The 27,476-nt window shown below is 46.8% G+C and overlaps 2 long non-coding RNA genes across 2 annotated transcripts; both read right to left on the bottom strand.

The window, feature by feature from the left end:
• Positions 1-806: 806 nt before the first annotated feature.
• LOC311518827 lies at positions 807-5,367 on the bottom strand. Its single transcript, XR_014711128.1, has 3 exons — positions 5,220-5,367; positions 4,820-5,037; positions 807-1,050 (listed from the first exon to the last, which is right to left on the bottom strand). It is a non-coding gene; the product is annotated as an uncharacterized lncRNA (long non-coding RNA).
• Positions 5,368-21,459: 16,092 nt separating this feature from the next.
• Positions 21,460-25,936, bottom strand: LOC311518697. The gene is made up of 3 exons (XR_014711083.1): positions 25,870-25,936; positions 22,509-22,595; positions 21,460-21,728 (listed from the first exon to the last, which is right to left on the bottom strand). It is a non-coding gene; the product is annotated as an uncharacterized lncRNA (long non-coding RNA).
• Positions 25,937-27,476: the final 1,540 nt, after the last annotated feature.

Consider the following 27,476-nt stretch of genomic DNA (forward strand, 5'->3'; position numbering starts at 1 on the left):
GTGATTTTCCAGGGCTAGCTCGGTTTTGCTGTTGGGAACAAGCATTGCCCCAGCCAGGAGTGACCATGCTATGGTTAGCTTCTTATTTCATTGTTTTGTATGGTTTCCTGCTTCTGAAAGCACTGGTTAATTTATATTATCATCATCTCTGATAAGAAGTGGATTTTTGCTGCACACCTGAAATGACCAGCTCTAGTGATTCCCATTTCCTGGTGGGTGGGCGAAGGTGCTAACATTTCCTGACACTGAAGAGCACACAGAGAGTAGAAGCAGCTTGGAGTGGCTAGAAAGGCTGTAGGATTTTTCCTCCAATTGCCCTGAATGACACCCTTCCTGCTGGTTTGACTAGCACAATTAGCCCCAGATATAAAGCATTTACAATGAGTGGGATTCAGCAGCTTTTGGCCATCAGTGTACAACAGCTGGGACACTTGTGTTAGAATAATGCACTGTGCAGTTTGGGCCTGTAGGTGATACTGTCCTACATCAGCCCAGACCAAGGGGCAAACCATGTGCTGTATGTAGGATTAATCTTCCCCTAAAGCTCTTGGGAGAGGCACAGAGAACGATCTCATTGCATTCATAACGTAACTCCAATAATAACTGTACGGGGCTTTGAATGAAACACAGAGGCTCTGTCCAGTCCCTCCTTGTCACACACTATTAGAATGAGTGTGCATAAGTAAGAATGAAGGAAACGCTCTACCTTTTGCCACACAGGCCTGCTCATAAGTGTACACACACACACACACACGTGCAGAGGGACACAATCACAGACAAACCAAGACTGATCTCTTTACCAAAAATGAACGATTTAACAACACCTCTTTCTTAAAGGCGGGTGAGAGGGACAAATCTTTCTTTCTGTGGGTCGAGGGTTCCTCCTCCAGGATTTGAGCAGATCGGACATTCTCTAATTTTTGCAGCATCTCATTATGAAGTTGGGGCAGGCTCCACGTAGGTATTCATGTGTGGGACATATCTCAAAAGCCTCCACGCAGTAACCTCCTCGAGAAACACAGGACGGGATTTGCATCCTTTGACCATACCCTGCACAAAGGAAAGAAGGTATTTGTCATCAGCCTTCGCTACGAAGAGGAGTGAACAAAGTTTTCAGACTGGAGTGTCTAAAGTTAGGGACCTAAATCCATGTTGAGGGACTTCAAGAAAAGTGGCCTGATTTTCAGAAGCACTGGGGATCCACAGTCCCATTGACTTCCGTGGGAGTTTATCATGCTCAGCACTTCCAAATGATTGAAATGTGGGTGGAGGGAGTCACTCCTAGGCTCATGGAAGTCCAGGGCAATCCTATTGACTTGAATGGAGAAATATCAGGATAGGTGACTAATTTAAGCTGAACACAGTGCTGCCAGTGAAGTCACTGTAAGTTCTCAGCCCTGCAGAAAATCCACTTATGTGCATCTGACCTGGAAGAAGCAGACAATTGTACTTGCATGTTCTTTGCAACAGGGGAAAATGCTTAAGGTCATAAATGTTGTGATCTGAAGAAGAGCTCTGTGTAGCTCGAAAATGTGTCTCTTTCACCAACAGAAGATGGGTCAGTAAAAGATATTGCCTTTACCCCCCTTGCCTCTCTGTGGTCATAAAAAAAAGCTGTTGCAGAACCAGCAGAGACCCTCAGAACTACTGATCACCTAGGTGAGATCCCTGGGGGCGGGGGAGCTAGGGATCTGACTGAACACCCAGTCTTAGACAAATTAGTGTCTTTGCTTGGTTAAAGAAACACAACTTGGTCTGCATGAACTTCTTCCCCATGTAAAAGAAATCAAACAATGGAGGGATGCATCTGAGTCCGAGACAGCTGAGAAATGAGGGCCTTCTGTTTCATTTTGATGATAAGGTCTTCGAGGCCGGGATTGTCAACTACCCGGTGCTTGTACAGTGCCTTAGCATAATGAATCCCTGTTCTTGGCTGGTCCCGAGGAACTAATGTACTGAGCATACTAATAATAATAACAACAATAATAATACATTAAAATGTATTTTGTTTTAATGTTTTGCAAAGTTTAAAAGGTCCCCAGACAAGTATCACAGCTACGTGCAGCTAAAAAAAGATCATTGTAAATGCCAAATACAACCTCGTGCTTTCAGTCTTCTCTCACAGCCAGACTGAGCCTTATTCTCATCTGTATCAAGGCCCCGTTAGCCCATTCTGGTAAAGGCCCTCAGCGTCAATGAGAACCTTGCTCACCGTAGTTAAAATAAGTACATGGGGCCAGATTCTCTGTTGCCCAGAGACGCGTATATTTATTTACATCAGTGCAAAGTTGGTGTGCGTAGATACCATTCTGATGTATCGGTGTTAACACCCATTTTGCACTGGTATCTGAAACCACCACGTGGGCTTGACCAGCTCCTGGAGCTCTTGGCTGAGCCTCTAGGGGCCCTACCAAAAGGATTACAACTTAGGTGGCTACCACAGGCCTCTGATCTCATTCCCAGCAGGCTTGGAATCGGAGGTGAGCACCAAAGAAACTAGGAACCCCAGCTGAAGCAAATCAGGCAGGTTTCTGCACAGGGTGACGTGGATGAGCAGTCCGTTGGATCAGTGACGAGCCAGGGCTGCACAGCTTCTAGCAAGTTAGCTGGGGAAGGGGCAGCCTGACTTTACAGACACAGTTAAAGTTCGGAAGCTGGGAGAGAGACCGAGTAGCTCAGGAAATCTCTGCTAACTTGCCCCTTCCCCGAAGGGGAGTTTGCACTGCTCTGAGAGTCCGGATACATTGGCCAGGCAGCTCCAGCACTGCAATGAGCAGCATCTGGAGAGAGAGATCCAACCTGGCACCGGCTACTGAGAGCCAGCCCAGGTGGACTCCAGACCAGGCAACCAGAGAGCTCGGCTGGAGTCAGGAGGGTACTCTTCCGCATCTAGGAGTGAAGAAAAACTAAGGTGACTTTTGTCATGCCACACCACGGCAATGCTCCATACCAAGGCATGCAACCTTGGCCTACAGTCCACCTTGAGAGGGTGCAACGGTCGGCAGGGAGGACATTGCGAGCCCTAGGAGGTGAAAAATTGGCTCATTTATCAATGTTTGTTAAGTACTAATTACCCTTAATCCTTTCCTTCCCCAGACCCTGTTTTCCTGTTCCCAAAAGAGTCCCTGCTGTGTTATACTGTGATTACTGGTGGGTCGTTCCTTTGCTGGTGTTTGTTTTATTTACTTTATTGCTCACTGTGCATTGGGCTTTACACGCCTTCTCTGCTTGTAGCATTGTCACTGATTTCTCAAGGGTCAGCCCCTCTGTGTATCTGATCCAGTGAGAAGTCACTTGGGTGGAAGAGCCAGGCAGCAGGAAAAAGAACCCAGGATCCAACCCACACAGGAGAGCGCAGAAGCTGCTCCAAATATTGGTGACTGCAAGCATCCGGGAGAGAAATGGGAGAAGGTTTGAGCTACAGCCCAGGGGAAGGGGCTACAGATAAGTGACTGCACACAGTGCAGGGAAATAAAGAATCTGTCCCAACCTATCTGGGTACTTATAGCCACCCTAATAACAATTGCTTTTGCTGATGATAAAGGGAGGTGTGTCCTAGTGCTCAAAGTACAGAGCAAGGCGCCCAAAACTCCTGCATTCTACTCCTGGATCTGCCACTGATTCACTGTGTGGCCTTGGGTGAGTTATTTAGGGCCTGACAAGCCTTTAGGCACTGAACAAGGTGTAACATTTAGCCGTGCCACCCCAGGGACAGGCCAGGGGTGGGATCATAGCCCCGGGAGTCCCAGGGCAAGATTTTTGAGGCTGACTAGTGATTTTGGGCTCCTAACTTGAGACAACTGGAAGGGGCTTGGGTTTCAGAGGGTGGGGGCTCAGCGTGTTCTAAACATCAAGTCACTTTATGGTGTCTCAGGTTGGAGATACCCAGAACCACTCATCATTTTTGAAAATACTGGCCATGACTCCCTTCCCACTGTCCCCTGGCCCTAGGGAGATATTCCTCTGAGCCATTCCCTTGCTGGGCAAGGTGGCAGCTCTCTAACTGCAGCGGATTCACCAACCTCTCTTCAAACACAGTTCATGCTGAGCAGAGGCTCTCGCCATAGGATACAGCAACGGGGTGGATTGCTCTTTAAATGACGGAGGTGCTGGTCACAGTTCTGAAGTTAAGGTTGAATTGAGTTTTGCACGTTAACAGGATTTTGACTTCTTTGTTATGAAGGAAAAATACAGTGTGTCCTCCCTGAAATGACAGCACCGGCTATCTGATGAAAGAATGAATGTAATCTATTAAATGTACTGTCCACAGAAATGAACAGGGCGGGAGGGGCAGGATTCCAAAGGACATAAGTAAAAGAAGGATGCCTCGAGTTTTTTGCCCTTTTAGACTGTAATTGGCCACCTTGTAGACTGTAATTGGCCAGCCTTCACAGAACTCTCGTGAGCCAAATATGTAAGTGCTGTTGCTTCCCTTCTACAGGAAGGGAAAGTGTAACACAAAGGATAAGGCTCAAGTGTGAGTGCTTCAAAACAGGGCCCTAAGTCCATAGTTAGGCACCTAGGTGAGTGGCACAGTTTGCAGATGTGTCTCCAGATGAAATTCAGGCCATGGATTACAATGCCAAAATGTGGGGGCAGATTTTAGGCATTCAAGTTTGAAGTTGCTTGATGTCACACAGTGAATCAAGGTCAGAGCCAGGAGTTCCCGCCTGTTAGGTCTGTTCTGAAATCACGGGCACCCTCCACCTCTCAGACACACAGATATCCCTTCTAGCATCCCCACCTCCCCGGAGCGCCAGTGGAAGAGTTGGCATCAGAACGCATTAGAAGTGCCTCTTCTCACAGCTTTCTCTCTCACCTGGAGCAGGCTGGAAGAGTAGGGGGACCACAGCAATGAGCACATACAGGCTCCTCAAGGCTGAGGGTTGGCTGGGATCTCAGCATCACTGCAGAGAAGAGGCACCAAGGCAAAGTGAGACAGCAGTTCTGTGCCAGATGAATCCCAGTATTTAAAGGGTGTTGGGGTCTGTGAAAGGCTGAAGTGCAGGATTCTTGCTTTGATATGTCTGATGCAACCTGTAGCCAGAAATTCCAGTAAATACCTCAAGCTTTCACATAACCGGCATGGTCAGCAAGAGTGTCACATCTAAGTGTACAGAGGTAATCATTCCTCTCTACCCAGTCACCAAAGCTGCACTAGGAGAGCTTTAAGGGTTTTCTTTAAAGTCAGAATCTAGCCCTTTGTTATTTTGACTCACCTTTCTGTGTCCGAGGGCCAGATTGTTCCTCCAGGCAGAGCCCTCAGCAAGGGCTGGTATTTAAATGGCTGTTTGCAGCATGTGTACAACCTCAGGGTGCACAGAATGAAAATTGGCTTCATTTTGAACTGGGCTGGGATCAGTGGTTTCTGTCACAGGTCAGCACATACTTTGCTGACAGAGAGTGAAATGCCAAGACAATTAGAAATCAGGCTCTGTCTGAAACACCCCCCTCCCCCCACACCCAAAGCCCAGGCTCACACAGTGTTGGAAACATGTCTCCATGGAGAAGGATAAAACAGCCAACCTTTCCTCCACCTCACACACTTGCCCTCCCTCCACACTTACTACACTCTAGACACATTGGATACATACATAGACACAAAGGCAGACACACATGCACACACAAAAAAGGAAGTTGTATGCCCTTGCTGAGTAGCTGTGATTTAGCAGCTTGTTGTTATTAAAAACAGGGGAACAAATCTCTGTTTGGGTGCTCTCAGGTCACCATTCTGGATTTCTGCAGCCCAGCTCCTTCTCTGCCACCATCACAAATTCCATCACAGATCACCCTGGGGGGCAGTTATCTCTTCCTTATCCCTCATCAGGATCCTTCTCTCACTTTGCATCCCTTAACCTTTGTTCATAGATTGAGCTCTTTGAGTTTATCATTATAATGCAGGTTTTCTAATCATTCTCATGGCTCTTCTTTGAACCCTCTCCATTTTATCAACATCCTTCTTGAGCTGTGAGTACCAGAACTGGACACAGTATTCCAGCAGTGGTCACACCAGTGCCAAATATAGAGATAAACTGGCTTCTCTACTCCTGCTCAAGATTCCCCTGTTTGTGCATCCCAGGATCGCATTTGCCGTTTTGGCCACAGCATCGCACTGGGAGCTCATGTTCAGCTGATTCTACACTCTTCCACCCACCAAATCATTTTTAGAATTGCTGCTTCCCATCCTGCAAGTATTGCTACACAATTTGTTCCTAGCTGTACACATTTACATTTTGCCGTATTAAAACACATATTGTTTGCGTGTGCCAAGCATACCAAGCAATCCAGATCGCCTGTATCCATGCCCTGTCCTCTTCATGATTTACCACTCTCCCAATTTTTGTGTCATTTGAAAACTTTATCAGTGATGATTTTATGTTTTCTTCCAAGTCTCTGATAAAAGTGTTAAATAGCATAGGGACAAGGACCGAACAGTATGGGATCCTACTAGAAATATACCTGCTCAATGATGATTCCCTGTTTGCAATTACATTTTGAGATCTATCAGTTAGTCAGTTTTTAATCCATTTAATATGTGCCATATTAATTTTATATCGCTCTAGTTTTTTAATTAATGTGTTGTGTAGTACCAAGTCAAATCTCTTTCAGAAGTCTAAGTGTATCTCATCAACAATATTACCTTTATCAACCAAATATTGTCACAATATTAGCTTTCTTCCAGTCTTCTGGAACTTCCCCAGTGTTCCAAGACTTATTGAAAAATAACATAAATTATTCAGAGAGCTTCTCAGACTATTCTTTATTTATTATAAAGTTATTTGGATCTGCTGATTGAAAAATATCAAACTTTAGTCGCTACTGTTTAAAATCCTCCTGAGAGATTAGTGGAATGAAAAGAGTGTTGCCATATGATATGAATACATCCTCTGTTTTTATTCCAAATACAGTACAGAAATGTTTATTGAACAGTTGATAATTCTACTGTTTCTATTTAGTAATGGACCAATACCATTGTCAGGATTCTTTTTGTTCCTACTATACTTTAAAAACTTCTACTTATTATCCTTAACTCTGCTGGCCACAGATTTGACATTGTGTACCTTTTCTTCCTTTATCAATTTTCTACAATTGCTAGCTGCTGATTTATGTTAACTGAATACTGAAATAAGGACGGTAAGAGCTGATTCATACCGGGCTGTGTCATGGGGTAATTATTAGCATAGTTTGTATTGAAAATGCCAAATGCTCAGCACTACAAAACAACCCTATTGTTCCTGATATAAGCCCTGTGGCCCAAAGCCCTAGAGAATAGGGAGGTAATGATTGACACTAAATTTACATAGTTAAACATACAGCAGAACCCTGTTTATCCAAGTCTCCATTATCCAGGTCTCTGTATTAACTGAACCACCATCTGCCTGGGTCTGACAGCGGCATGGGTCCGATTTTGTGCCCCAGGCAGCTAGTGGGTTGGTTAATATAGAGAGCCGGATAATGGAGGCATGAATAAATGGGATTCTACTGTATATTGTAGATAGGGAAACGAAAGTTCAGCATTTCATTTTAATTGTGGAGAACCACAGATTTGTATGGTTTTTGATTGGAGAATTTTGTTCTTTTTATCACGGAAAACTAGGATCTCTGGTGATCAGTTCTTGGCCCTACACTATTTAACATTGTTATCAGTGGGTCTGGAAGAAAACCAAAAAATCATCACTGATCAAGTTTGAAAATGACTCAAGATTTGGGGGAGTGGGAACTAATGAAGAGAACAGGTCACTGATACAGAATGATCTGGATTGCTTGATAAAATGGGAGCAAGCAAACAATGTGTTTTGATATGGCCAAATGTAAATGTGTACATTTAGGAACAAAGAACCTGGGCCCTACTTACAGGATGGGGGACTCTATCCTGGGAAGCAGTGACCCTGAAAAAGACTGAGGGTTCATGTTGGATAAACAGCGGAACACTTTGGAGTCAGACTACAGAATCCCTATCTTGTTGGAAGCTGAGGAGACGGTTGACTATTGACTCTATCTGGAACTGGAATTGCGACTGAATGGGATGATCTGTGTTTGCTGAGGAGATTCGGAGGAGTCTAGAGGGGAACTCCGGGGCTGCCGCTCTCTTATGAGGCATCCAGATGACAGACATGCAGCTTTGATGCCACGTTGCAGAGACTGAAAAGCCACCTCTGTGAAAGGATCGGAGGGGCGTACCTGTGTGTGTGTGTGTGTGTGTGTGTGTGTGTGTGTGTGTGTGAACACACTAAGGTATCTTTCACTGAGCTTGTGCAACAGCAAGAAAGCGGGGAAATCTGTGTGGGAAACAGCAATAGTTACTGCATAATCATTGCCTCAGAAGAGTTTTCATGATTATTCCCAATGCAGGTTGCAATGTCCATAGCTACAAGCATCTGGGTTACCTGTGCCAATTGCCAATTAGCATATTCAAATGACCCCTTTTGCTATTGACATGAGGCCGGTAAGGGCGGAGTCACACAGGGCTGTGCTATGGGTAATTGTTAGCTTAGATTGAACTGAAATGCCAAGTCAGCACCGCAAACAAATCCCGTTGCCCCCTAGGTGCCCAGCCCTGAGCTGCCCAAGCTGTACTCTGGCAGCATTGTGGGAGATGCCAACTACAGTCCAGCAGTGTTGGCCCCCAAGGGGGCCTGGGCAGCTTTCCAAGTGTGCAAAGGCAGCCCTGGCTGGGCCAGGAATGAACTGTGTGTGACAGGGCTCACGGCATCTCCAGCCTGGTTTTGCTGCGACTGAGCCAGTCCATTGCAGCACGGCACCCCTTAGTGACTGTGTTGCTGCTGATAAGGGTGGCAGAGGGAGAGGTGTGCACCTTATTTCTCGTAGAGGTGGCTATTCCTTGAGCTCCTAGTAAAATCATGCTCCTGGGAGTACTCACCCCACATGTTCATTCGTACCCTGGCATGCTCCTCAGATAGCAGAACTCTGGGCATAGGGCCTATTTACCACTGCACTGAGTTCTCCAGTGCTTGGAGGAGTCCAAGCAAGGGTACGTGGGTCTGCAGGTAGGTTCCAGTGCATTGAGGCCAGTGGGAAGCGAGTTGGCAGAAGGGCCTGAGGATACAGGTACAGGGAATTGTGGGAATAGCAATGGATAACTAGCTAGGCTCAGACCCAGGTACCTGCACCTTTGCTATCACTATACTGCACAGTGGGTAGGGAGGGTGTGTCGCAGCCCAACCTGTACGCCTTCCCACACCCGCCAGACAAGCATGCCAGCTCAGGATCTACATGCCTGAAGGGCACGGTTCAGGGCTTTGAGTGTGGACAATAGCGGGTTTGAGCACCTCTGCGCACCTCAACACCTGAAGAGTCTGCAGCATGGACAAACCCTGTGTGTATGGATGGCAGGCGAGTTAGAGGGATCACTGGAATTATAACTACAGACAAGCCATTAGGCGTTGTCTTCACTCCTCAGAGAGGTATGTTTTTACATCAGAACAATTCAACTGTGTTAGCTCTTCCACATCCGATGAAGTGAGCTGTAGCTCACGAAAGCTTATGCTCAAATAAATTGGTTAGTCTCTAAGGTGCCACAAGTACTCCTTTTCTTTTTGCGAATACAGACTAACACGGCTGTTACTCTGAAACCTGTAATAACACAGTAGATACAAGGCACTTCAATTTTTTTGCAAAGTAAAATAGGCAAGGTCAGCCTTGGCAGGGGGTAGAGCGCTGATCTGACCTAGCAAGCCCAATCTTTGATTGTCCTCATACTGACAAGATGGGCCTTGCAATGAAACACATCTCCCTTGTTCTGAATGTCTATGCTCACCTTAGAAATGGGTCTGAACAGAGAAGAATGAAGGGAGCACACAAACTTCCCTCCCCCCGCCCCCCATGTGCCCAAAGCAAGATTAACTTCATTTAAACAATGTGATTTAACAAAACCTGTGTATACACACACACAGAGCCAGGTTCTTGTCATTTAAACAATGTGATTTTAGCAGTCTTTATACACAGCCCTTAAGCAAGAGTCATGTCATTTAAACAATGCGATTTAACAAACTGCCTTTATTGAGAGGAGAGGTGCAAATCTGTCTTTCGATGCCGTGAGGTTCCCCCTTGTGCATTTCTGCAGCTCAGCAGTGTTCTCTATGTTTGGCAGCATATCAGTGGAGCCGGGCAAACTCCACGTAGCAGCTGTATACCAGGGGAACAGAGGCCTAAACGCGGTAGACAGAGCCCACCCTTGAGTAGACAGGGAACAAACGGTAAGCGTAGGCCAGACCCTGCACGAAGAGAAAAAGAAGTGATTTGCAGGTCGCCGTAGCTGCACCGAAGCTATGAGCTGTGGTCCAAATTTGGGCACCTAAAGGAAAGCTCCTACATCCTGATTTAGGGACTGCAACAAAAGTGGCCTGGCTTTCAGCGGCGTGTCTCTCACTTCCAGGTGCTCAGCACTGGTTCCAGGGACAAGGCAGCATGCCACTTGGTCGCAGCTCTCAGTAGGGGGTACCAGATAGACTATATGCCCCCCATCAGTGTGGTCTGAGACCCTCAAATAGGGACATTGCCTGGGCTCCATTCAGACTCTGGAAGCTTAAAACACATTGGATCCAGCAGCTGGATCCCCTCATAGCAGTCTGGACAGTGGCCAAGAGGGGACGCTTAACTGGACCGGTGACCAAACAGTAACAGCACTTAGAGTTTTAGAGCTCTTTGCATCTTCCCAGCACAGAGCAGACACTGACTGGTGAAGCCTTACAACACTGCTGTGGTCTAGGGGAGCAGTTGTTGCTTCCTATTCTGCCAGGTGGGGAAAGTGAGGTACAGAGGTGACAGCTAAACCGTTCAAACCTGGATGCTTTAAATAGGCACCTGCATAAATGGAGCGATTTGTAGCTGTGGCGCCAGTTAAAAATTAGGTGACTTATCTGGGTGCCTAAATTTGCCTTTAGGCGTCTAACTTTAAAATATGCGCCCAAGACATCGTCGGAGATAACACCATTAGTCAGCGTCTGAACTTTCAGGCTTGTTCTCAAGCCACTGGAGTCTCAGAGACACAACTATCCTTTGTTATCATCTCCCTGTTCCCTGGTGCCTCCCCCCTCTGTTTGCTGTGCGCACCTGTTGTCTCTCACCCTATGTTTAGCCCCTGAACTCTTTGGCACAAAGATTGTCTTTATGACATGTGCACTGTGCCTCGGATGATGAGGCCCTGATTCCTGGTTGGGGGCCTCTCGCTGCCAACACAACACATAACTTACATAGTAATAATAATCCCTACAGGTTATTTTTATCTCTCACCTGGAGCAGCATGGAAGAGGAAGAGGACAAAAGCAAAGAGCAGGTAGAGGCCCCTCATGGCTGAAGGTCGGCTGGGATCTCAGTGTCACTGCAGAGAAGAGGCACCAGGCAGAGCGAGATGGAGGTTGTTTACCAGATGGAGACAGAGTGTCCCAGTATTTATAGAGCTCTGTGAGGTGTTGACCCATGGGACCTGAAGTGCACCTGATACAATCTGTAGCCAGAAATCCCTGCAAGCAGCTGCACACATCACTTGCCTGGGACAATCACCCAGAGTTTCATGTGTACGAACAGGAGGTGACAATTCCTCTCTATCCAGGCAGTGAGGCTGTACTAGGAGTGCTGGCTGGGTGTGCTCCAGGGGTTCGTATGATGAAACAGCTGGCTACTCTAGAGAGAAAAGTAAAGAGTACATTTAGAATAGGGGTGACACTCAGGCGTGATACACGTCCGGAGGGCGGAATAGGAGTCAGTTCCGGCTGCAGGTCACTCGTAGGCCTCCAGTCCCACATGCCACCAGGAGTACAAAGACACCTGTGTGAACTCTAGGGAAAGCATGTTGTATAACGAGGCCCCATCTGCACATATGCCTTTGTGATCTGGTAACTGAGGCTGGGAATGAGGCAGGAAACTCCATTTTTTCACCATTTATTCCACGCGAGGAGAGCTTGTTCCTCAGAGCTGAGAGCTGGGCCCCAGTTTGCAAACTGCAGCCACTGGCGCTAGACCCAGCATTGAGGTGAAACTCTGAGGGGTGGGATATTTTGGGAAGGGCGGGATAGGAGTTAGTGGTTGCTGCAGGCAACTTGTCAGCTTCTAACACGGCACTGCACCAGAGATCTACACAACCACGTTTGTGTGAATTGTGGAGAACGCATATCTGAATTCTGCCCCTCCCCCCAGCTCAGATGTGTGTATCTTTATGTTTATTTTGGCATGATTGGGATTAAGGGAATGTGCTTTTGCGGGACAGAAATAACAGTATTTTTTCCATGCTTTATGGTCAATGAGGGAATTTAGAATCCAACCTTAGATATAAGATCCTATTATGATTAACTGGGGACTACCAGAAGCCGTGACTAGCACCGCATGTGCTAACACTCAACCCTGTGGTGTTAGAAAGAAGTCTCTACAGAAAGGAATGAAACCCACTTCTGTCCTTTCCCTCTCCCTCACACCCCCATACTCTCCCCCACCCCACCCCAAGGAAGAGTCATGTCCTTAAGCAGCTATGATTTAACAGCTTGTCTTTATTGAAAAGAGGGAACAAACATCTTTTTGGATAATCCCAGGTTCCCCCATGTGCCGCTCAGCATGGCCTCTATCTTTTGCAGCATCTCTCTCTGAAACCACATGGTCCATTCAGAAATCGTCCTGAGGGACAGTGCTGCCCAGGCCTTATGCAGTAACCTCCCATGAACCTACAGGAAGGGATTCTTGCCTCTTCACCAAACCCTGCACAAAGAGAAAAGAGTATAAAGTCGTTTGTTCGTATCTATACACTCCAGTCAAATATGAGCTGTGATTTTAGATCACAAGGCATGACAAGCATTTCCCATTCACTGAAAGAGGAACACAGGTATGCTCAGCTTGATCCATCAGCACCATCATCTCTCAGTGAATTCACATTGTCCGCTGCATTTTCACAGAGCTGGACAGACAGTAACTAATTAACCCTCACCAAGCATGCGTGGGCTAGGTAATATTGTTTCCCCGTTGCACAGGGGGAACTGAGCATAAACAGGGTAAAAGATGGAGGGATAGCTCAGTGGTTTGAGCATTGGCCTGCTAAACTCAGGGTTGTGAGTTCAATCCCTGAGGGGGCCATTTAGAAATCTGGAGCAAAAATTGGGGATTGGTCCTGCTTTGAGCAGGGGGTTGGACTAGATGACCTCCTGAGGTCCCTTCCAACCCTGATAGTCTATGATTCTATGTGTCCGAGAACCCACCCCACCTAGTGAACTAGTAGAAGAGCTGGCCTTAGAACTCATTAGAAAACCCTCTCTTCACAGCTTTCTCTCTCACCTGGAGCAGCCTGGAAGAGGAGAAGGACAACAGCAAAGAGCAGGTACAGGATCTTCATGGCTGAAGGTCGGCTGAGATTGAGGCGTCCCTGCCGAGGAGAGGCACCAGACGGAGTGAGAAGGAAGAGCTGTGCCAGATGGAGACAGAGTCCCTGCATTTATAGGGACCTGGGGTCTGTGAAATGCTGTTGTGCCGGATTCTAACTTTGAGTGCTTGATACAATCTCTACCCAAAAATTCCAGTAGATAACTCTAACCACCACTTAGCCTGGATGGTCACTGAGAGTACCACGTGTATGGCCAGGTAGGTGAGAGTTCCTTTCCATACGGTTATTAAGGCTGCATTTGGGGTGCTGTGTTTGCTTTACGGCTCCTTATTATGAACATGGCTGCTATGGTAGAGATAAACCAAAGAATAGTATCTTATTAGCATTTTCTACCATATTTAAATCTCTCCCTCTGACAGCATCCATGTAGACTGCAGGGGCTACAAGTTACCACAGGAACTTGAATGACTGGTGACTGCTGGTCCCCGCTACTGCTTTCTGCCACTTTAAGGGTGAAATTTAGAAAAATTCACCTGCAACCGTAGAGTTGAGCAGATTGGTTGAAAGCATTTTTACAAAAATTGACATCTTTGGGACTTGTGTTCCTAAGTTACTTCAGTGCTGTAGAAATACCCCCAGGCAATTCAATATGGGCTTAGGAGCATAACTGTAGGTATCCGTTTTTGAGAATTTTGGCCCCTGTGTCTTCTGATGCATTCATTTCTTTCTCCTTTGCCTACTCTTCCAATACATGGGGAGTTCAAACCAATGGATTTTTTTCCTGTGGAAATTTTTTTTGACAAAAACCAAGATATATAATTTCATTGAAATTTTACATGGAAAAATCCTCCAAAATAAATATTTACAGTCAGCCCCCTGCCAATTTTCATTTTTTTAGCAGAAAAGTTTTCAGTTTTCATGTGTTTTTGGTTTTTCAATGAAAAATTGAAACTTGTCATGGAAAGCAGAAAGCTATTGTGAACATTTTGTATTCATGGAAACCCCAATTTTCCATCAGAAAATAATAAGATAAAATAAATAAATAATAAGAGAACATTTCTGACCACCCTAGTGGAGTAAGCTGATGTGTTGACTAATTAACCCCAATCATTTTCTCTTGGGCTGTGGTTTATATCACAGTTATGCTTGGGATATGCTTTCCTGATGGAATGGACCATTCAGGAATGGAAGAAATGGGACACTGAATGAAACACAGCATGCCTCTCCACAATTGAAGCTCACGCAGTTTTACAGTGTGGCCTAGTGGAAAGTGCAGTGAAGTGAGACTTAGAAGCTGTGGGTTCTAGGCCCAGTTATACTTGGGCAAGTTGCATCACCTCCTTGTGCCTCAGTTTACCTATCTATAAAATGGGGGTAGTGATGCTGACCTCCTTTGTAAAGTGCTTTGAGAGTCACTAATGAAAAGTTCTATATAAGAGCGGGGTATTATTAGGAGGTCTCCACAGAGAAGAATGAAAGAGCTGTCCAATCTCATGCCCATATGCACTCATCACAGGAGACAATTCATGTCTTTATTGAAAGAAGGTGAATAAACATGTCTCTTGTTACTTGTGCTCAGTGAACAACGTAATTCCTGGGAACACCATCATCTAGACAAGGTATTATCCACTTAGCAATGACATCAAAATTCTCTGTTGCCGTGACACCTACAACAAGCTTGACAATGGTTAGACTGCTAGGGGGCAGAGATCACTGCCTATCATGCTGATCAAATTTGTCTCACTGTTCCCTTGGACTCAACTGTCTGTATCTGTTGTCTCTTGTCTTGTACTTAGGGTGTAAGCTCCTTGGGGCAGAGACCATCTTTGTGTTATGTTTTGTACAGCACTTAGCAAAATGGGGTCCTGGTCCATGACTAGGGCTCCTAGGGGCAACAGTAATAGAAATAGGAGTACTTGTGGAACTTTAGAGACTAACAAATTTATTAGAGCATAAGCTTTCGTGGGCCAGAGCCCACTTCATCGGATGCATAGAATGGAACATACAGTAAGAAGATACATATATGCATACAGAGAAGGTGGAAGTTGCCATACAAACTGTAAGAGGCTAATTAATTAAGATGAGCTATTATCAGCAGGAGAAAAAAACTTTTGTAGTGATAAATTGGCCATCTTTTCCTATAGAAACACTTATTGAAAGGTCAATCCCTGCCCCCAAAAATTTACAATTAAGGATTTTTAGATTGTAAACTCTCCAGGACAGGACCCTGCACTGTGAATCGCTAACATAATAAACAAATAGGGCCTAGCCTTGCCCTAACTTGCAACTCCCATTGACATCAATGAATTTTGCCTTTGTATAAGCGTGCCTTGGTGTGGACAGAGCCTACCTGGTCAGGAGTTAACCTCAAACATTTTCACTTGGACTCTGAGCAGCGACTCAAATCTCAGTTTGAGAGCTAACTTTCCTAAGCGACTGAAATATTCAAGGGTGTAAGAAGCTGGCCCCATTCCCTTCCCACACTTCAATCACACACGAGTCTCCATAGAGAAGAACGAAAGGAACATTCTTCCTTTAGAACTTTCTCACATACACTTACTCTCCCTCCGCACACTTGGAGGATTCATATTCTTATTAGCAAATATATGGTTTAACAGCTTGTCTTTCATTAAAGAGGCAGAAAAAACCTGCTCTTCCAGTGATCCAAGGCTCCCATGCCAGGATTTCTGCTGGTCACCTAGTTCTCTGGATCTTGCAGCATCTCTGTCTGACAAGGAGAGGTGCAATAAGTCGTTATTGACCTGATGGAGAGCTCTCATGAGGCCCTTGTAGTTCTATCCCTTCAAATTACTTAAAGGGATTCTTGCCCCTTTGGCCAGACCCTGCATAAATACAAAAAAGATTCCAAAATGTTTGGTTCAGACCAATAAATTAACAGTGACAATACTGAGTTAGATATGGGCTGTGATTTTAAGACATAATAGGTCTTTCCTGTGTGAACAGATACACCCGTCCAGGAGCAGAATCAGTGAAAGCACGCTCAGCCAATGAAACACAGTGCAGAAGTGCGGCTTACATCACTGGACAAACTCTCAGGGAATGATCAGGGATAGAGGCCAGGACTCTGTGACCTAGCAACGTCTGAGAACTGCCGAACCCTTTTGTGGATGTCCCATAGCCAGAAGATGAATTCTACAATGAAGGGCCTGTGCATCGTGGCAGTAGCTATGTTCTGTCTCTTGCTGCATATCTTTGTTGATAAATGGGGAACAAGTATCTGGTGTGGGTAGCATGTGACAGCCATGAGGGGTTGTTATTTTAAGGAGCCCATTAAGAATCCAGCCCATTTTTAGTAACTCCCTACAATTCTCAGAGCCCTGTGTGGATCAACATTATGCCCCAGAGGCTCATCATATGCTCTCTGGTGGCCCTCAAAGCCACCGTAACTCCTCCTCCTTCCCTAGCCTTCCTAAATATAATGGCATGAAGCATCACTGCCCCTGTGCTGAGTGTGTCTAATTAATACAGGGTTTTGCAGCAACATCTGATAATTCCACTTCAAGCAACATATGGAGAGTGACGTTAACAACTGAGGGACACATACTGTGACCCTTGCTGTCACTGAGCAGCACTTAGCGACGCGAATAGTCCCAGCAACCCACTGAAATGCTTTGGGAGCAATATTCGGGAGAGCAAAGGTGAGCGGTTAAACAGAATGCAGAGTCCTCAGCCCTTCCTGCCGACTCTGCCCAGCCAGTTAGAAAAGCAGTGCCGTTTGGCATCATAACTGTTGCCAGCAGCAAGCACGCAACTGTAATCATAGCTATGTGTTGCACTCCTTCGGCTACTGCAGAGAGATGTGAGGGGCTGGAGGAAGAGGAGGTTACTCTGAAAGCTCACTGCAATCTACAGAGGCTCCCTTCAGTTTTCAGAGTGCTGCTGGTGGTCATGGATCTGCCTGGCAGCTAGAGCTGGGGAAGAACGGATTTTCGGGTTCACTGGCAGTTTTGAGATACTGGGGGAAAAATTGCGTCTGGCTAGGACCCAAACTGAAAATGTTCAACATTTCTGATGAACTGAAAAATAAAAATCATCTTGGGATGAATGAAGTGCCTGGGTGTGACAGAAATCAAACCAGTCCCCCTTTCTTCTGAGCTTTTTCAAAAGAATTTTTGAAAAATAAAATTAAAGGCCATCTTAAAATGAAATGTCATTTCAAAGTGGCAAATAGCAACATTTAGCTTTGAAAAAAATTGAAAGTGGCAGTCCTGATTCTTTTGGAATTTTAGATTTTTCCCCCCAAATGAACAATTTGGCAAAACTGACACAAATTTGCAAAATGTTTCAGTGTTGCTAATTTCTACATTTTTTCACTGAGAAAGAGTTTTGTGTGAAAATTTTGTATCCCTCTCTACCTGAGGCCTCCTCCCATGCTCCACTGTGACCCTCCAACCCTTCCCTATTCTCTGTGGGCAGCCTGAACAACTGACTCGGAGTAGCTGCATTGCTGGTGAAAACGTGGCCCCACTCCTGCCCGAAGGGACCAGCCTTGCCCCTTCTTTCGAGGTGAAGAAAAGCCCCAGACAGTGCAGTTAAGCTGCTTGATGGGAGAGGAGGAGGGATCTGAGGAGTGAGTGTGAAGGTCCATGGACATGGGCTGGACACCAGTTCCATAGAGGCATGGCTCCACACAGAGGGCTTTGGGGGCTGCAGGAGAAGGGAGGGCAGGGGAACCATGAGTTCTGAACCTCCAGTCCTATCCCAGTGAAAAGGGGGGGCCTTAGGGCCATGGACACAAATGAATGGAAGCCGCCCACTCCTCCCCATGGGGTGGCTTCACTGTTGCTCTGCAGCCTGAGGGGCTAATTCCCTCACATCATCTCCCCCAACAAACACGAACCTCCAGCTGGGATAGTGGGGTGGGTTGGGCCCGGGGGACACGGGTGCAAGCCTACTGACTGCACTGGGGTTGTACCAGTGTCAGGGACAGCAGATTTGGCCCCGTGCCACTAGACAACAAAAATCTTTTTCACGGAGTCCCGACCCAAACTGTGGGCCGCACATTCCCGGGTGGGTCTCTGGAGCCCCACCATCACGTTCTACCTAGCATCAGACAGGTGATAGGTACACCCTGCATGGAACCGTGTTTTACTTGCTCTATTTTATGACGCTGGGTCAGCCCTGGGGCTTGTGTTGTGACAGCCTGGGGTGGTTCACATGACACTGTTCTTGTTGGGAATTCCCCATTTCATCTGTTTCCTGGTTGCTGCTCTCACCGTCTGTGGATGGTTTTGACACTTTTAGAGAGGCTTTGTTCTATCTGCCTTGATCAGCCCGGATTAGACAGGTCTGGGATTTTCCATGCCGGCCCTGGGGAGTGAGAGCCAGCGCCTCCTGAGTTTCAGTCTGGGCCCTGACACTGACCTTTTGGGCATCACTTTTTGGCCTCAGTTTCCCCTTAAAAAGAAATAGTTAGGGATTAAAGCTGATGCTTTATTTTTGTGGCCAAAACATTTCACTGTTATGGTGCCGCTGACAACATACATGCTCAGACCCTGATTCCTTCGCCTGTGCCCACTTTTTTTTGAAGGCAAAACCGCCGTTTCTCTCTGGCTGCATGGCTGCCCCTGCTCCTCCTGAGTCCTCCGCCCGTGTTCACAGGGCCACATTCCGAAAGGGGCTTTAGAGGGGGGGTTGGATGGGGGTGGGGTCCCGGGGGACCTGTTAGGGGGTGGGGGTGTGGATAGGAGTCGGGGCAGTCAGGGAGCAGGGGGGGTTGGATAGGGTGTGGGGTTCCAGGGGGCTGGGGGGGGTCCCAGGAGGGGGCAGTCAGGGGACAAGGAGTGGGGGGGGGGGTTTGCATAGGGGTGGGGTCCCAGGGGGCCTGTCAGGGGATGGGGATGTGGATAGGGGTCGGGGTCCCAGAGGGCCTATTAGGGGGTGGGGGTGTGGATAGGGGTCGGGGCAGTCAGGGAGCAGGGGGGGTTGGATAGGGGTTGGGGTCCTGGAGGGGCGGTTAGGGGCAGGGGGGTGCCAGGAGGGGGCAGTCAGGGGAGAAGGAATAGGGGGGGTTGGATGGATCAAGAGTTCTGAGGGGGGCAGCCAGGGGGTAAGAAGTGGGAGGGGGCAGTTAGGGTTTGGGGAGTCACAGTCTTCCCTACCCGGTCCTCCATACAGTTTTGGAACCCCGATGTGGCCCTCCGGCCAAAAAGTTTGCCCACCCCTGCCTTTAGGGTAGTAGGGCCTAAGACTCATCCCACCCTGTCCTGTGGTGTGGCCCCTTTAAGGTTTGGGACCCAATGGTCTATGAAAATGACCAAGGCAGATATGGCAAGAGAGGAAGCTGTCCCAAGGGAATAGTCTGTGTTTGTGGGAAACCTGGGTTGCTATTCCTTTACGGGCCTGGGACCAGGAGCCTTGTGGAGAGGCTGAGGCATGGCTCCCTTCTCCCCCAAAGCCAGCCCTGGGAAACAGGGCTGTATATATGCTGCCTCTTCCCTTGAACCAGAGTGAGACTCCAGGAGGAGGCTGTCTGCTGAACCCTTGGAGCAGGGGGACTCATTGGAGACAGGGACCTGCTGAAGGAGACAGCACAGAGGGCCTGAAGTAATGAACACAGCCCAGCCAGGGGAGCTGTAGGCACAGAAGGCACACGGAAGGCACACAGTCTGACACACGACCCCAGCCCCAAGCAGGAAAGCTGGGGCGATTCCCAAACCTGAGGGGAGAATCGAGGCCAGGAAGGCCAGGACTAAAATCCTCCCCAGCCCCAAGCAGGAGGGTTGGGAGGACCCGTCAACCTAAAGGGGAGCCCTTCTCGGGGGAAGCTGTGCAAACTAAATACATTAGATCCCAGGAGAAGGGAGCTGTTGTGTAAGGATTATGGAGGTGACTGGTTTATTTCTGAACCCGAATAGAGGCCAGAGTGCCTGCTGGGCCTTGCTGGACCACAAGGGGGTGCTCAGAGATGGTGCCTGCAACAATGTCCCTGTGTGGGCCATCCTCAACGCAACTGAGATTTGCAGGGACTCAGCAGCTCACAGGCCCAGATCGTTATATAGTTCCATAAGAAATGCACGTGGTTCTGTAGGGTGGAAGAACAGAGGGCTTGTTTAAACGAACACTTAGTTTGTGGCAAGCTTGCGTGTAAATCTAACCTGCTGCGCTCTGTGTCTGTGTGGACCCTTCTGCTGTGCACTAAAAGCTCTCTAGTGTGCTTTAATCTCCCTGCTTTGAAATGGGACTAGATTAACCTGCACCAGGGAATGTTTAGTGAGCGTCAGTGGGGACACTTAGTGCATGGTGGGTAGTGTTACACCTTAGCTTCCTACGAATTAAGTGTTAGTGTAGACAAGCCCAGAGCTACACAGATACAATGTCCCTGCCACTGAAGAGTTGACCAGCTAAAAAAGGCAGGGACTGAGGCAAACACAACAAGACAGTGTGCAAAGTGAGGGGTGACCATTTAAGGGTAGGTCTACCCTGCAATCTGGAGATGCTAGCTAGATCAATGGTAGCTCGGGTATGTCTACTTGTGCTAGTCATGACTGATTGCAGTGTGGACACACCCTAAGTGTGAATGCTTCTGAAGCATGGAGGATTTGGAGTAGCTTCTTAAAGGTGGAGAGATGGAGGGAAGTTGAGGTTATTTAGGCATGTAGAAAAAAGTATAAATGCATGCAAGCCGAGGTCTAAAATGTACATATGTAACCCACGCCTACTTGGTATGGCACTCTGTCCCCCTCTAGTGGTGGCTAGACCATGCAGTAGAGGCTCATGCATTAAGCTCCAGAGGTTCCCAATTTTGATCCCAGGTGCTTGGGGCCTGTAGGCATTACACATGGGTCACAGAAAGGCTTTAATCCTTATTGAAGAAACATAGTTTAACAGCTTGGGACTGATTCTCCATCACCTTGTGCCTTTTCAAACTATTTACACCCGTGCACAGTGGGTGTAAAAAGCCACCCTTCCGGCAGGGTATCATTCTGCACCCACTTTGCACAGATGTAAAGGACTCCACAGAGTGTATCTAGTGGAGAATCAGGCCTGTTGCTTTCAAATAAACTAGTTCATCTCAATTCTATGGCCTGTCTAGTGAGTCCATCACCATAGCATCTAGGCACCAGTGCAAGACAACGCACATTTATTATTTGATTATTTTATTTACTGTTTGAGTGCCCAGAGTGGGCGTGGTACAGTGCCCAGAGGTCCCTGCCACCTGGATCTTACAATCTATGTTGCTGTTGATGTTACTAGTCCATTCTTGGAATGTTCAACTAAGCACAGTGGGTTCTTTAGTGCTTTGGGTGGCAGCAGGTCATTAACCCAGCCAAGCATGTTCCAGTCCTTTTCTCACCACATTTGCATCCCCACAGTCGGCACCGGCCACCCATATGATACCAGTTGCTTTTACATTTCCGAGTGTCTTTAAATGAAAAGCTTCCTGTAAAATAAACACGGAAAGTCACTGTGGTTTCAAGAAAGAAGACACTGCCAGCTATCCAGTGCTGGAGAGTGAGACATCTAGTTCAGAGCCTGGTACATCTACATTCCAGTGAATTCATTCCCACGAGGGCAAAATATTGTTGCAAGAAAAGTGTTCAGTCTAAAGAAAATGTTAACGATCATGCACACTGTCAACTACAAATGGCACACAGTAGAGTTATTGCCTTCAAGACACTGACAGACATGGATGATACAATTTGAAGCACAAGAATTCAACAATCCCACCTTGTGATCTCCTGATATCTACTGAACTGTGTGATCCAGCAGGAGCTGAACGGCCAACTTTCCTTAGGAACAGCACCAGAACAGAGACATTGAGAGGCAACATGATGATCATAGGGGTGGGGTTCCAGATCTCCCAAGATGCAGTCTGGACTCTGGCTTTAAGCAAGCTACTACTGTGACACAGTTTCCCCATAAAATAGAGAAAATGATAAGACATAGCACTCGTCATCTGCAGACCTCAAGCGCAGCTCATATTCATGATCATTTTTATAGATGGGGAAACAGGCTGAGGGAGCGTAAATGAATTTCCAAAGGTCACACAGAAGATCAGTAGCAAAGCTGAGACTGGAACCCAGGATTCTAGACTGCAACTTCTTGCTGTGACCACTGGACCACGTGACCCTAAAGGCATGTTTTGAGGATTAACAGGTTAAGGTTTGAAGATGCTAAGTGGGTATCAGTTTTCACCATCCCATCCCTGTGTGCGCCTTACCTTGAGCTGCATGGAGGCCCAGGAAGAGAACAAGAAGCAGAAGGTAAAGGATCCTCATGGCTGGAGGTAGGGTGGGGTCTCAGTTGTCTGAAGAGGAAAGCAGAGAAGCAGATCAGGACTGAAGCTTCTTAATAGATGGAGTGGGAGGCTCCTTGGGCCAGATTGTGTGTTACATCTCTCAGGGAGCACAGCCCAAGGTGGGAGGGAGGGCAGGAATCATAGAAGATCAGGGAGTACAGCTATATGCCAGTGTTGTGCCTCTCTAACACTGGGCTGCTCCCCCCTGTTGCATGGCAGACCAGAACTGCCAGAGTGTAAAGCACTCTGGCCATTCCCTCTTCCACCCCAGTTTGCTCCTGCCAGGACCTAGCCAGGGTCTCCACAGGAGGGCAATGTAGGACTCCTATGCCAGCCCTGTGCTTCCTCTGTGCAGGGGTGTGTGTGTAGGAATAACTGGGCCCTAGCAGGCCAGCTCTGCTTGTGACCTTAGCTGGTGGAAAGTGTGCAGAGGTTCCTAAATTGTCACACTGGCTTGTGATGCACAATTGTGTAAGAAGGATGGAAAAAGGAGAGAGGGAGGCTGCATTAATGTAAACAAAGAGGTATAATAATACCACCCCACAACTGTGTTAAAGCCGTGTCTGGCAAACAAGAGGAGTTGTGAGACCAGAAATTAAGTCTCATTGGTGGACAAAATAATAAAGGGATGCACTTATTCCATTCATCAGCCCCTTTAAGAAGTCTTTGGGGAAGGAAAGAGGGCAGAGGAAGGATTTTCATTGTGACACACCGGTGGGGATGCCAGGCCATCACCACTGCACCAGCAAGGACCCTTGCTTGATATATGTGAGATCCTGCTCTGTTTTATCCTCCCTTGTGTGTTCCTTTCCGTACCGCACTATTTTCAGCCTGTCTTAGGTCTCTCTTTCAGCTTTTCACCTGAAACTGAAATCAACTGCACTGCACAGCACCAGCTCAATGAGATGAGATGGCTCACCCAGCGGCGTTTGGCCTGAGAAGGAGCAGTAATGGAAAACGACCTGACCAAACCAACCAGATGATGTCCCTAACCAGGGAGGTGAGCCAGGGTCTAAAGTAACAGCTGCCGCGGCCGACCTACCAGCCCAAAGCATCCACCTGTGACTGATCAGCTGCCCTGTATCCTGAGAACATCAACAAAAGACTTATTCCCCCAAATTTTACTGTCCTGTCGCGTCTTCACTTTTTCCGTATGTCTGTTTTATTGAAAGAAGGGAAGTGACTATCATTCCCAACGCAGAATTGAACAAGAAAACTAACCCTTTCTTCCCCACCAAGAACTGCTTCGTGGGCTAAGAGACTCTAACCGAGACCTCTCCTGCTCAAAAAGGTCTGATATATGTTTTAATTAAATGTGTTTTGGATAATCAGGCAGTTTCAGTTTCAATGCTTTTTGCCTTGTTTTGGTTCTTTTCCTTTCGTGGGTCTCAGTCGATATGTTTCTAACCTTGGCCATGAATTTCCTAGTGTGTTTGCCATGGTACTAAGCATGCTAAGGTCTCTGTACTTGGAACCCCAGACCTTGTTTAAGCATTCTTACAACTACAATACCCACCTGCTGAAGTGAAGAAACAGATTGACAGAGCCAGAAGAGTACCCAGAAGTCACCTACTACAGGACAGGCTCAACAAAGAAAATAACAGAACGCCACTAGCCATCACCTTCAGCCCCCAACTAAAACCTCTCCAATGCATCATCAAGGATCTACAACCTATCCTGAAGGACGACCCATCACTCTCACAGATCTTGGGAGACAGGCCAGTCCTTGCTTACAGACAGCCCCCCAACCTGAAGCAAATACTCACCAGCAACCACATACCACACAACAGAACCACTAACCCAGGAACCTATCCTTGCAACAAAGCCCGTTGCCAACTGTGTCCACATATCTATTCAGGGGACACCACCATAGGGCCTAATCACATCAGCCACACTATCATAGGCTTGTTCACCTGCACATCTACCAATGTGATATATGCCATCATGTGCCAGCAATGCCCCTCTGCCATGTACATTGGCCAAACTGGACAGTCTCTATGTAAAAGAATAAATGGACACAAATCAGACGTCAAGAATTATAACATTCAAAAACTAGTTGGAGAACACTTCAATCTCTTTGGTCACTCGATTACAGACCTAAAAGTTGCAATTCTTCAACAAAAAAACTTCAAAAACAGACTCCAACCAGAGACTGCAGAATTGGAATTAATTTGCAAACTGGATACAATTAACTTAGGCTTGAATAGAGACTGGGAGTGGATGCGTCATTACACAAAGTAAAACTATTCCCCCCCCCCCCCGCCCACTGTTCCTCAGATGTTTTTGTCAACTGCTGCAAGTGGCCCACCTTGATTATCACTATAAAAGGTTTTCTACTGCCCCACCCCCCTCCTGCTGGTAATAGCTCATCTTAAGTGATCACTCTCCTTACAGTGTGTGTGATAACACCCACTGTTTCATGTTCTCTGTGTATATAAATCTCCCCACTGTATTTTCCACTGAATGCATCCGATGAAGTGAACTGCAGCTCACAAAAGCTTATGCTCAAATAAATTGGTTAGTCTCTAAGGTGCCACAAGTACTCCTTTTCTTTTTGTGAATACAGACTAACACGGCTGCTACTCTGAAAATATTAATGTTGTACAGTGACAGGTCATGTGAACATCTTTGACTCTTTGGGCCCTTATGTTCCATCAGAATCAGTATAACAGGAGGAATTCTCCATGGGGGCTGTTCCAGACTCTTTATGACCCACATCCACTGCTGGTAAAGGTCCACCTGGTCGTGCCTTCCATCAGCCAGAAAACCTCTCTCTACCCAGCACAGTGCTCCCCCCAGCTCCCTCTGCACCACTGAGAACTGACAATTCCAAGGTGCTGAAGACGTGAAATTCATTAATCTTGGGGACAAGCTATTGTCACAGTGTCATTTATGCAGAAAAACTCAACTAATGAAACCTTTAAGGGTTAGAAATGACTGTACCTTCCCCTGAGGATATCAGCTCCTCACACGGGGGACCCCAGGGGCCCTGGCACAGTGTTACTCATTTGGCAATGGCAGAATCAAGCCCCATGAGTTTAAAATGAGCAAAAGAGCAAGTTCCAAACCACGTACCTTCCCACAGATGCTCTCCTAGTTCAGTTGGAGGCAGGTAGTTCTCTAGGAGGCTTGCCCTGTGCTACAGAACAGCTCTCATGCCAAAGCAGCTAAGATCCATTCCCGTCTCCAGTCCATAAGAGCAGTTCCAGCTCTCACTCTTCTAGGGATTTGAAATCCCTCCTGGAGGGAGGTTGTTTCCGCTCTAAGATTGTGGATACTTTACCTTTCCTGAAGTCTGGTGCAGACAAGACAGGCTGAGGCACAAAGGAAAATGGGACTTCCCGTTCGCTGTCTCCTAAATGTGGCAACGGCAGCACAAGCTGCTTCGTAAAATAGGCCTTAAATGTGCAGGATCAGCATTTAACTGCATTGCAGAATGGAAGCTCATTGGCTGGACATCAGGCAGAGCAGAGAGTAAATGAAAAGATGTTCTTTTCCCATGGAAACCCCCTTCTTTCCCCAGAAGTGTCAAACTTAGGACTGTGCTCTTCACTTAAATGCAAAACACCCAATTGTAACACTGGAAAAAACCCATGGCTACCTGAAACTGTAGAACTGTTTTAATAGTATTCGGGGTGGTTTCCTGACACCAGGTGGGACTTTCAAAACAGCCAAAGTGATGTAGGAGCCAGAGGGGCAGACGGACAACTGGCTACATGGTCAGTTGAAGTCAATAAAGCTATTCCAGTTTACATTAGCTGAAGGGCAGTCCCTAAGTCTTTCAAAGAAAACTAGGCTCCTAAATCACTTAGGAGTATTGTCAACCCCAACCATTCAAATATCCTGAGACAGGCCCCAAAATATCATGAGATTGGCTTAAACAACGTGAGATTTTTTAAAATATTAGGCTGGTTTCTTTTTATTTGTCTTCTGTTGTCCTAGCTTTTGGGGTTCGTGTTTTCAAGTTTTTCTCTGCGAACAGGAGGGCTAAAACACACTTTAAACAAAAAGAGAGAGCTGAAATTTCCAGGTGATCAACTGACTCCAGGAGCTGGGGCTTTACGAGAAGCACCAAATATCACAAAACTTACAATTAAACTGTGCGAATTGGCAACGCTGTACGTGTTTTGAAAATCCTCCTGCATTTCCTATTAACATTTCAGACTCCAGAAATAAAGTCCTGAGATTAATGATGGATGCTAAAGAGAAGTCCCATGTGAGGAGGAGTCCACCACTTCTTCAGAGATTGGTCCATGGGATAATAATGCATCTCACCCTGTAATCTGGGAAATTGGGATTTCCAAACAAATTTTGATTCATTCAGCTTCTGTTCATAGCCACAGAGGCAGACTCTAACTGGTGGAAATTGACATTGCTCCATTGAAGTAAATGAGCTCTGGCGATTTACACCAGCTGAGCTTCTGGCCCAGGCATGTTCATTTTGAGAGCACTTGCCATTTCAGCCATTCAAGGGCAGGCCATAAAACAGGATTCTCCACTGAGTTACTTCATTGTTATGCAGGGATAACGTCACTGAAGCCAAAGGAAATACTCTGGGGTAAAACTAGAGTAACACAGTGGGGAGCAGATCCATAGCCTGGAATTCTACTCTGGAGTAACACAAATACATGATGATCGTGCAATGTTTTATTCAGATGCACATTTTCATGCCTTTTACTGTTAGTAGATTTACTTACATCTGGTATCTCTGGTGCTAAGTCAGGGGTAAGTAGAACTGGACAAAGAAATATCCAGCAATAGTTACAGTGGGTCTGATTCTGATCTCACTTACACTGGTGTAAATCAGGAGTAACTCCACTGCAGTTGGTGTAAAGCAGTGTAAATGAGATCAGAATCTGGCCCAGGAAGTGCAGCCTATTCTGTACAACA

Source organism: Lepidochelys olivacea, assembly GCF_965140295.1.
Source record: "Lepidochelys olivacea isolate rLepOli2 genome assembly, chromosome: 3".
Classification (NCBI taxonomy): Eukaryota; Metazoa; Chordata; order Testudines; family Cheloniidae; genus Lepidochelys; species Lepidochelys olivacea.